Source organism: Lathyrus oleraceus, chromosome 4 (assembly GCF_024323335.1).
Source record: "Lathyrus oleraceus cultivar Zhongwan6 chromosome 4, CAAS_Psat_ZW6_1.0, whole genome shotgun sequence".
Classification (NCBI taxonomy): Eukaryota; Viridiplantae; Streptophyta; class Magnoliopsida; order Fabales; family Fabaceae; genus Lathyrus; species Lathyrus oleraceus.
Window position 1 is genome coordinate 214,657,066 of NC_066582.1, and position 12,697 is coordinate 214,669,762.

The following is a 12,697-nucleotide window of genomic DNA, read 5'->3' on the forward strand; positions in this document are numbered from 1 at the left end:
CAATGTAGAAAGTCACTGTGTGAGTCCTTAAACCCTTCCAAATTGCTCTTAAAAATATTAACTCGAAGATTTGATTCCAACTCAAAACCTCCAAGAATTATCTTAATATTCCACATATTCAGTACTGAAGGATCAACCAAGATTAAGGTATCCTCTAATATTGAAGATAGAATACCACCAAATCAGAGGATCCCACCTTAAGATTATAGAAAAGGTCTAACCCAATTGCCCTGCTGAATATATCCCAATAAGCTCTTCTACCATTTGCAGGAAAATGAATTGAGCTAAAGGATCGCTTTGTTTTAAACCTTTTTGAATATTAATCCCCTGGATTGGGCAACCATTCACCAACACTACAAGATTTATTGCAAAAGTATAAGTTGTCATCATAAATGTATCATTAAAAATAAATATGATAAGCATGTAATCCATAAAACTCCAGCTAACTATATCATACGTTTTCTCAAAATCCATCTTAATAATGAGATAGTCTTTTCTCAAAAAAATATTCCAAATCAATCACCTCATAAAAACTGCCACCAAACTATTAACCAACGACATCCATTTGAGAAAATCCGATTGATTTGGAGAAATACGTTTATCCATCACTTTCCCTAGTCTAGTTTTCAACCCTTTAGTTACCAACTTGTATAAGGACCCCACTAGAAAAATATGTCAGAATCATCCAATTGGAATGAAGACTTAACCTTAGAGACCAAGGTTACAAAATAAAGAGGGTTGAGCCATCACCTAGTCTAACTCCTGGAGAAGAAATAACATAATTGAAGTCAGTATAACTTGGGCTCTAATTATCATTATATAGAGCGACCATCCAATCTAACTCTTAGAGAAGAAACAAATTTGTAAGGGCAAGGCTGTCCTCGTTAAAGAGAGAAAACTGAGAGAGACCTTATCAAGTTGAGGCCTATCTGTAATCGGATCTTTAAAAAGATCTAAAAATGATCACCTCTTTTCGAATATCAAACACTCGTACTTTTGACAATCATCCCCAACCTTAAGGGTTACAATGTTCCTCTTACTTTTACTATCGACAAACGTGTGAGAAAAAACAGTATGAGTTTCTATCCTTAATCCTTTTAATAATGGGTCTCTAAAAGAATTGAGAATATTTTATCCTTAACAAGGATCAAAGTTATGCAATTCTTTAGTCATAGCCTTAATCTAAACCTTCAGTATAATCCTCTTATAGGCCAAATATTCCAAATTACTCACCGCCTCTCTTAAAAAGTGAATTTCAAAGTCAAGATTATCAAACTCCTAAGTATTCCATAGTTTTAATACAACTTTGAGTAATTTGAGTTTCTTTTCTAGAAAAGAAAAAAAAAGCTTTCTAGTCAGATATTAGAGAATATCACTGTGTGGTATGAACCAAATAAAAAAAGTTATTGTGGGTTAGCTAGTGATTATTGAACCTAATCGACTTGGTACCCCACAATTGCTTGAAATGCTTATGAATGATCGGATAGTGGTTAGAGACATCCTTAGACAAAGGCTACTGAGACACAACCTCCAACTGTTCTCACCACTCATTAAACATAAGAACCTGATCAAACCTACTAGTCGTCCTTCTATTAGATTTGTTTTTGATATTTCGAGTTTAAAATATTTTGATTAGTGCATTATTTTAAATGTCTTTTGATGGTGTAATGATGGGGTGAAGGATAAAGTTGAAGAGAGAATGTGATGTTAAGAACTGATGAATTTATGAAGATAAAATAAATTTTTCATAAAAAATTGGGTTTGTTGAATATAGAAGGTGAAAATAAAACTTTGGGTTAAGAAAAATTAGAATTTTAAAGTCAATGAGTTGTAGAGTTGGAGTCCATATTTGTGAATATCTTGAATTTTTTTAATCAAAATAACCCACATTAAAAAAAACTAAAAATATGTCATATTTCAGATAATATCTCAAAATAATCCAATTTGAGGAACTGGTGCCTGATGAATTGGCGTCTGTCCTCTAAGTTAAAGAGGTGACACCAATTGGATTGACTTGTGCACCTAGTGTTGCCAATCCAATTGGTGTCTATGTGTTATTTTTAAATGCAGTTGGCAATTGGATTGACACCAGTGTGTATTGTGTAATTTTTTTGTTATGAAGGTTGCCAATGGTTATAGTTCCATTGGTCGACAATTCTTCGTAAATGTCATTCTCCGAGGTTTGTCGGGGGTATATGAGATGTTAATAATTTTTGAATTTATGAAGATAAAACACATTTTTCCTGAAAAATTGGGTTTGTTGAATATAGAAGGTGAAAACAAAACTTTGGGTTAAGAAAAATTAGAATTTAAAAGTCAATGACTTATAAAATTGGAGCTCATATCTACGAATATCTTGATTGGAAAAATATGATTTTTTTTAATATGGCATGAAATCAGATGATCAGAGCAAAGAAGGATAACAATTTTATTTTTGGTGTAATTTTAATTTGTTTCATAATTATTTTTGTATTCAATGAGGACATGTATGAAAATAAAATAGATGATTATGTTTTATCATATAACGACAATTTTGTTTTATTGTGTTAGGCTCCAATCAATTGTTTAAATTCTTTTTTTTTTGTAATTTGTCAATTTTAAAATATTATTATATATAAAAAAATTATAGATTTATAAATATCAACGAATTACTTACATTAAAATATAAATATAAAAAAATATTATTGTTTGAAGTTGAAACATAAATCAATCGTTTATCTAATTTAACTCCACTAGCACATAACACATATCCATTGAGATACTCCACTAATTTAATTCTCGCTTTCTCTCTCTCTCTCTCTATATATATATATATTATTTTAAAATTGTCAAGTTACAATAAAAATGTAAAATTTAAACAATTGTTTGGAGCCTAACACAGTAAAACAAAATTTTCGTTATATGCTAAAACATAATAATCTATTTTATTTTCATATATGTCCTCATTAAATACAAAAATAATTATTATAGATAGACATTTTTTTCAATGTCTATCTTTTCAATGAGAATGTTGATTTCTCAAAAAGAGATATGATCTTTCTTAATGCACACTCTATAACTGCAGGTAAGTATGAGAGAAAGATAACTAAGAGAGTAGAGAGAATGAAAGTGTGAGAAGTGGTGAGGTAATATATTGATTTGAGTGCGTCAAAACGTTACAACCAAAAGTGTTTATTTCCATCACATGAGATTACTTGAGTGTCAAGCAACTAACTAACTACCACACTTAACAATCTCCTAAATGTTTCTAACTCTCAGACGACTTAATATTGGATTTACTCACAACGTGTTCCCTATAATCAAACTTAAGAAAAAACAAAAATATGTAAACTATTCAAACTGAATAACTTCTATCTTCTTTCTAAGTGACAAGAATCTCTCAATCTTCAATCCCCTAGTTAGAATATCAACAAGTTGAGATTCATTTGGATAATTCTTCACTTCAAGCTTTCCTTGATTCACCTGTTCCCTCAAGAAATGAAATCTAGCTTCTATATGTTTGCTCCTTCCATGAAAAACTGGTTTATTTGCCAAGTTGATGGCTGAACTATATTCTAATTGCAATGCAAATGGCTTGACATGCTACATAAGATCATGCAATGTACTCTAATTTACGTGAGGATAATGCCACAACTTGTTGATTCCTAGTTGTAGCGGGGTATTCGTTACCATTAGAGATATTGACTAAATCCAAGGTAAACCATACAAGTCGAGTCGCCACCGCTCTTCTATTTATCCAAAGGAATGGTTAGAAAGCGAACAAAAACCTAAAAGTTTTAACAAAAACTAGTAAAAGAAACAGATATCTGGGTAAGGGGGTTGGTTATGCAATGGGAAGGTGTTAGGCACCCAAAACATCCTAGGTACTCCTAGGGAGCCCTTTTCATACTTGTTGCAAAGGTTGTTGTTTTGTGAAAGTTTATTTGTGCAAACATGATTGAAGAGATGAGAGGAGAATATACAAGTTATTTACATTTTGTGTTTGGATGGATAAACCCATTGCCTACGTACCATCTTATAAAAGATTAGGATCAAAACCTCCTAGTTCGGGGTAAAAATCTCAAAATGAGTTAGTGAATTGATTGGTCCAAAAGCCTTAAGGTCTTTTGTTATCAAAGGGAGAAAACTCAACCAAACCACAAATCCACCATGTGAGGATAGCTTCAACATGCTAGTGAGGGGTTAACCCTATAATAAGCATGGAAGACTCATTGTCCATCACTAAGGATATATGTGAGTATTACATCTACCATAAGGATAACTCAAACCTAATGACTAAAAGTTATGAAAACTTGATTAAGGAGGTGGCCATTGGAACCACAAAAGCAGCTTTGAATGGGTTATATTTACCAATTAGAAGTATATACAAAAATGGTCAAAGTTGACTTAAAGATTCAATTCAAAATAAGTATTATGAAAAGGAGGTTTGAAAGTCAAAAGCATAAGGCTTAGGTTTCTAATGTTTGAAAATAATAATTAAATGTTTGCACAAAAGGTTTTGGCTTGGGTTAGAGTGGAGAGATGAAGAAGAAGGGCTAAGTCCTAAGCAAAAGCAAAAAGGTAAAGGGAAAGAAATGAACCACACAAGGAGTTCCTCTCTTGAGATCATATTGATGATCCAAGTAGCTCCCATCCTTTGGAACAAAGCAATCACAAGCAAATATTTCAAGCAATCAAACAAGCAATGAATGCTTCTAAGAATCCTCCAATGGCTTTTGCATCTCTCTCTTTAGATGATCATGGCAATGGTCCTCCAATTAAGCTCAAATGGAAACTCCTAGCACAAAAGCACACACACCAAAAGTTCCAAGAAGTAAAACAAGAATGGACAAGAGAGAGTTTAGAGATTTGGTCCTTCTAATCCATCTTCATCACTAGGATCCTTTTATTCCAATTTTGCATAAGGAAAGTCCTAGAACTAAGTCCAATTCTCCATTTCTTTGCATAGGGAAAGTCCTAGAAACTAAGTCCATTTCTTTGCATTTGGTTCACCACAAACAAAACACAAGCAAAATAATATATACACAATTATATGCTCAAGTGAGCAAAAGGCAAATGGCATTAACATAAACATGTGCTCAAATGAGCAAAGAGAAAAGCAAATGGATAATATGTGCAAGAATAGTAAATTGCATAAAAGTAAATTGCATGAAGTAAATTGCATAAAGTAAATTGCATAACGTAAATGTTAATTGTCAATAGTTAGTGTTAGTGGTTACTGTGCCATAAGGCAAATTTAGCACTATGTTAAGCAATCGTAATTGGACTTATGTAGAAGTCACAACTATCTGAGGCCGGTCAATAATAATGTAGGCAACAAACACAAGTTAGGAGTCTTGATTAGTAAACCAAGTCCCAACAACTTGCCATGCCAAAAAGAAAATGAGAATTGATCTTGTATTCGTTTAAGCCTTTTGCATGATTTAGAAGACAACCTATCCTTAATGCAAAGCCACTCACTTGATCAATTGATCAAGATGAATTAGATTTGAATATAGGAAGGTTAAATCTCCTTAATCAATACTAACTTATCAACCTTCAACTCATTGATCAAAAAATAAAAAGAAGTAGAAGAAGAAGAAGGAGAAGATGGATAAGAGAAATGGAAATGACAAAATTAAAGTGCACTAAATGGAATAAAATGTACCACTCCTCATATGTTGACCAATAACATTGAAAGTCAAGGTCAAACAATCAAAAACAGAAGTGAGATGAAGATTGGAAGTTGTAATACCCCAAAATTTACCCTTCATTTTTCCTGGAAGCATACGTTTTACCCCTCATTCATGCATTCATTTTTAGGTCATTTAGCATTTGCATTTCATCATGGCAATCAGAGTCGGATCTAAGAAGCTTGAACAGGACACTTTGTGGGCTCTATTTAGATGATCAGTCAACACAAGGGAAAGACTTGAGTTACTTTCAACAGGGGTCTATTCGTCAGTCAAAACGTTAATCTTGAAGGAGCAAAGGTTTGTTCATGAGCTGTCATGCTCGCTAGGCGAAGCCCACGTGCTTTGAAAAAAAAACGAAAAATAAAAAAAATAAATATATATATATATATATATATATATATATATATATATATATATATATATATATATATATATATATATATATATATATATATATATATATATATATATATATATATATATATATATATATATATATATATATATATATATATAATAAACAAATAAATAAATAAATAAAAGAAAAAATCTTGGACTTGGACCTCTCTCATTTGAGCCCACAGGTCCACAAAATTCAGGTTATAAATTCAGAGTTTCAGTGAAACAAAAGGCCATTCTATTCCTATTACCCTGTATGGGAAAAAGATAATGAGAGAAGAACCCTGGGGAAAAAGATAGTGAGAGAAGAGCTAATAGAGTTCAGAGCAACCTCCAGGCAACTCTGAAAGGTTCATTCTTACTCACACACTTTCAGCTCAAGCAAACCCTAACATTGGTTTGCAAATCCAGCCGTGCCATTTGACTTCAACCGATCTCTCCAATCAGGTTTGCCCTTATTCCCATTACCTTTGTGCTTTGAAGTTGAATACTCTGAATGTTTAAGGTATGATGGATGAATTTCATTAGGTTTTTGCCCACGGGTTCATAATTATGTATGAATGTATAAATAATGCCTTGAATGCTTAATTGTTTAATTTCTGAAGTGTATGCCACAGGGTTTGAGGTTTCTGAAACCATATTGTTATCCATGAAAAACCATATTGTTTTGCTCTAATCTGACTTACGTTTGTCATAACATGTTTTCTCCTAATCCTTATCTTGTTTCACTAACCCTTTTGTTGAGTTTTTGTGAAGGCTCACATGACTTTTGCAGAGATAGCTCGCTGGATATTCCACTTTGCTTGTGGGATACCATTTGGGAGATTTATTCTGATTGCCTTGTTGGCACATTTACTTTATACATGTTTGTTTTGTATGTGTTCGTATCCCCGCAGGTAGCGCGGTTCCTTCGTCAAGGACTGCCTTTTTGCATGAGCATCCCAAACCCTAACCCTTCATTGATTTTTCTTCTCCTAAACACACGTTTACTCCTTCTACTACAGGTGAGTAAGTCTCCAAAGGTCGAGCATCCGGTAGATTGCGTAGTAACGTCGTCCGCCCCAAAACATAATCCTTAACCCCGTAGTTAGCCGAACTACGGCTTGCTCTGATTCTCATTCCATATGAGATACGTAGGCATAAGACGCGATGTCTTAGCGAGCACACATCCCCCTACCCATAGGTCAGCCGAGCTACGAAGAGTCTGATTCTTATATTCAGATGAGATACGTATGCAGTGGATGCGACATCCGCGCGAGTCATTTTCATTTAACCCCTTTTTTTAGTAAACAACACAAGATAAACTCACACCCTTTAGACAAGAACTACAAAAGTGGATCCCGTAGAGTACTACGGATGCGTAGGGGTGCTAATACCTTCCCTTCGCATAACCGACTCTCGAACCCAAGATTTGGTTGCGAGACCTTGTTTTTTCCTTTCCTCTTTTCAGGTTTACTTCGAGCGTTTCCTTTCCCTCCTTTGGGATAAATAACGCACGATGGCGACTCTTCTGTCATTTTCTTTCGCCGGTCGTTTTTTTGCACACTGTATTTTTCAGGTTGCGACAACTGGGGACCCGGTTTCCCTAAGCGAGTCCCTCCTAGCTTTTGTAGTTTGTTTGTTTATTGGGTGTTCATGCTTTTGTACAGTTATTTATTTACCTGCTTTACCTTATTGCATTGTGTACATATCATTGTTGTATCTGTTGGCTGGCTATGGCTGCTTGGTGATCTTTGTGAGATGAGTTCTATACCCGAACTCGAGTGCACTTAGGATAGGAGAATGGCATAGTCTTGTCGACTTGTGTGGAGTTATTCCTTAGCAAGTTGACTTGCAAGCCCATTCACTTGGTGGAGGTCATGTTGAGATCAATAATGTCACACAAGTAAGTTGTGGTTAGACATTACTTTTTCCAATATACACCTTAGAAGTCGAGGACCTTAGTTTACCAAACCCATCTTGGCCTATTCGTAGGACGTAGTGCGAAAGTCGTTCAAGTGTAAGATTTGATACGATTGTTACGCGATACTACACGCATAAGAGTCTCTCTTGAGAATATTTTGGAATACGAGTAGTCGTTCCTCCGATAATATCCGAAAGATGGGATTATGACTATGGGAACCTTTTGTAGAACATGTTTGGCAGGTTTAAACCTTAGTACACTCCTTTTGGGTGGTTCTTAACCTAAACTCAATGCTCGTGACTTGCAACAAACCCTTGATTCATGGTTGATCCGATCAGGTATCCTTAATATCAATGAAACTTGGGTGTTGATAAGGTGTAAACCATAATCCACCAAAATGAGTGGTTGATATTAAGGATAACATGATCCATCCCATGACCTTTGTTTGGTGTGCTCTTAATTTCTCTCCAGACAGTGCAACCTGACAGATGTTCAAGCAAATATAGCGATCCTGATTCCCATGCCACTGCACTGCATTCACATCATTTTGCATCACATCATTTTGCATTCATAATCATTCACACATGTTTATCCATTTCTGTGGGGTTTATATCTTCTACTTGATTCTAGTCAAAATTTTCTTGGTTCTCATCAACGGATTAGTCTTTTTTTTTACATCGTTTATCTATTGAGAGACTGGAATCAAGGGGGTAGAATACCTTTGGAATTGATAAACATGTCATTGCATTTACATATTCATTAGCATGTCTTGCATAACAGGTACCGCCACAGTGTTCTCAGTTTGTTTGGTGTTCAATCAGCAGGACAGCTGACCCAGGCATTCACCGGTACGGTACCCGCAGAAACCAACAGAGAGTAATGGAAAGCCTACAGGCAGAGTTCGCCGAGATGAAAATCCGCATGAATCAATTCATGGATGTGGTTCAAGGGGTGGCTCAGGGACAACAAGAGCTCAGGCAGATGATACAGAGGAATCCCCCTGCTCAACCAGAGACGGTGACTGACCCTTCAGCTGGAGAGGCTAATGGACCCAATGAACCGGGGCCTATCCCAATCCTACATGTCACCTCCGGTCAACAGCCCGTTCATGATGATCAGGACGGTCAGTTCCCTCTGCTGCAGGAAGACTTTGGTATGGGTCATGGTGTGGACCCCATGTTTAGAAGATTGGAAGAGAGGTTGAAGGCAGTGGAAGGACATAATCCTCTGGGAGTAGATGTTGCTGACTTGGGGCTTGTCCCAGGTGTGAGAGTGCCACCGAAATTCAAGGTCCCGATATTTGACAAATACAATGGCAACTCTTGCCCGAAGACCCATGTGCAAGCCTATTTCCGTAAAATGGTTGCATACTCCGATGACGAAAAGTTGCTTAGATACTTTTTCCAGGACAGCCTAGCTGGGGCATCCCTGGAATGGTATATGAGGCTGGACAGAGCCCACATCCGTTGCTGGAGGGATTTGGCTGAGGCTTCCGTGAAGCAGTATCAGTATAATGCAGACATGGCTCCGGACAGAACTCAACTTCAAAATCTGTCTCTTAAAAGCAATGAGTGCTTCAGAGAATACGCTCAACACTGGAGAGAAACAGCTTCCCGTGTTTAACCTCCTATGTTGGAGAAGGAAATGGCTAACATGTTCATGAACACTCTGCCAGGACCTTATTTGGAGCGCCTGGTGGGTTGCAATGCCTCCAATTTTACTGATGTAGTCTCTACCGGAGAGAGGGTGGAGAATTACCTAAGGACATACAAGACCCAGAGTGAAGGTGGATCCTCATCAGGGGTGAAGAATCCGTTCATTCAGGGACAGAAGAGAAGAGAAGGGGATGCAAGTGCCATATCTTCTTATCAGAACAGGGATAACCGGAGGAATAACTTTCAGAACTATCATCAGCAACCGTATGTTGCGGCTGTGACCATTCCAGCTGCAGCACCACTACAACAACAACAACCACAGCGTCAACCAGCTCAGTACCAACCACAACAACCGGGTAACAGACCCACCTATCAACCGAGGCCAAGGACGATGGACCGGCGTTTCGACACCCTTCCAATGTCGTACGCTCAGTTGCTTTCTAGTCTTCAACAACTACAACTTGTGTAGTTGCACACTTTGGCTCCTCCCGTTGGTAGGCTTCCGGTGGGTTATGACGCCAACGCTAGGTGTAGCTTCCACTTTGGGGCACCTGGCCACAATATTGAGAACTGCAAATCTTTTAAGCACGTAGTTCAGGACCTCATTGATTCAAAGGCCGTTAACTTTGCACCAACTCCTAATGTCGTCAGCAATCCCATGCCCCAGCATGGTGGAGCCAACGTTAACATGGTTTAAGGAGAAGTCAAATTAGTATCTGCGGTCAACAATGAAGATGGGGATAGTGATTGCGACATCGATAACTGGGTGCGTCCGAGGATCCCGGGTGAAGTTCTCAATAATTGGTCTTCTGAGGAGATTGTTCAAGCCACTTGTCTGGAGGAGTAATTTTCTTTGTTTATTCATGCATATCCAAGTCTTACGTTCCGCCAGGGCGTAATGACTCATTGTAGGGCTCATCTATGTGACACTTGCATTTTTTATCATAAATAAAGGACGTCTTTTTGCATTCAAATATTTCGTTCCCTGTCTTTCTATTTTTGCAGTTTTTCAAAAAAAAATGGCAATGTTTTGTTTAGTTTCCACTTTTCTTTTTTTTCACACTCATAAGCACATACCATCACTCATGCAGATGCACATCACCAGATCCTATTGATAACGGTTCTGCTATGGCTCGCTTCGACTTTGAAAATCCAATCTTTCAAGCTGAAGAAGAGGGTGATGAAGACTGTGAACTCCCTGAAGAACTTACCAGGTTATTAAAACAAGAGGAAAGGGTCATTCAACCGCATCAAGAGTCTGTTGAAGTGATTAATCTCGGCACCGAGGACGCCAAGAGAGAAATCAAGATAGGGGTTGCTTTGGAAGACAATGTGAAGAAGGGGTTGATTGAATTGCTGCAAGAGTATGTTGACATCTTCGCTTGGTCTTATCAGGACATGCCAGGGCTTGACACAGACATCGTGGTACATCGCTTGCCGCTCAAAGAAGGTTGTCCTCCAGTCAAGCAGAAGCTTAGAAGAACAAGACCAGAGATGGCTATCAAGATAAAGGAAGAAGTGCAAAAACAGTTGGATGCAGGGTTTCTAGAAGTCACAAAATATCCGCCATGGGTTGCAAATATCGTTCCGGTACCTAAGAAGGATGGAAAGGTACGGATGTGTGTTGACTACCGGAATCTGAACAGGGCTAGTCCTAAAGATGATTTCCCCTTACCTCACATTGACGTTTTGGTGGATAACACGGCTCAGTTCTCGGTATTCTCCTTCATGGATGGCTTTTCTGGCTATAATCAAATTAAGATGGCACCAGAAGAACATTTGGTGAATTTGCAGAAACTGTTTGAGCGTTTGAGGAAATTCAAGCTGAGGCTTAATTCGAACAAGTGTACTTTTGGGGTGAGATCTGGAAAACTACTGGGTTTTGTTGTTAGCGGAAAAGGGATTGAGGTGGATCCGGCCAAAGTGAAAGCGATACAGGAAATGCCTGAGCCAAGAACATAGAAACAAGTTTGTGGTTTCTTAGGGAGGTTGAACTACATTGCAAGGTTCATCTCTCACCTAACAGCCACGTGTGAGCCAATATTCAAATTGTTGAGAAAAGATCAGGCTATCCGGTGGAATGATGATTGTCAAAGGGCGTTCGAGAAGATAAAAGAGTATTTGCAGAATCCTCCTATCCTTGTGCCTCCGGTCCCAGGGAGACCGCTGATTATGTATTTGACAGTACTAGACAATTCCATGGGTTATGTTCTCGGTCAACACGACGAGACAGGTAGGAGAGAGCATGCCATCTACTACCTGAGTAAGAAATTCACAGATTGCGAGTCGAGATACTCAATGCTTGAAAAAACATGTTGTGCACTTGCATGGGCTGCTAAGCGATTGAGACAATACATGCTGTCTCACACAACCTTACTGATCTCCAAAATGGATCCAGTCAAGTATATATTTGAGAAGCCAGCTCTCACCGGAAGAGTTGCTCGTTGGCAAATGGTACTGACAGATTACGACATCCAGTATACTTCCCAGAAAGCCATCAAGGGGAGTATTCTGTCAGACTATCTTGCTCAACAGCCGGTTGAAGATTATGAGCCGATGAAGTTTGATTTTTCAGATGAAGACATCATGTTCCTCAAGATAAAAGACTGCGAAGAGCCAGTTGTTGAGGAGGGACCTGATCCAGACGAAAGGTGGACGTTGTTGTTTGATGGGGTTGTCAATTCCAGAGGAAGTGGAATTGGTGCTGTCATTACTACTCCGAAAGGTGCCCACATGCCTTTCACCGCTCGTCTGACTTTTGAGTGCACAAATAATGAAGCTGAGTATGAAGCCTGTATCTTGGGTATTGAGCAAGCCATTGATTTGAGAATCAAGACTCTGGACATCTTCGGAGATTCAGCTCTAGTGATCAATCAAGTGAATGGTGATTGGAACACTCTCCAGCCCAATCTGGTCCCTTACAGAGATTACACGAGAAGACTATTGACTTTCTTCACAACAGTAAAGCTGTATCACATACCTCGTGATAAGAACCAGATGGCAGATGCTCTTGCCACTCTATCCTCCATGATCAACGTGATTCGGTGGAACCACGCTCCCAGGAT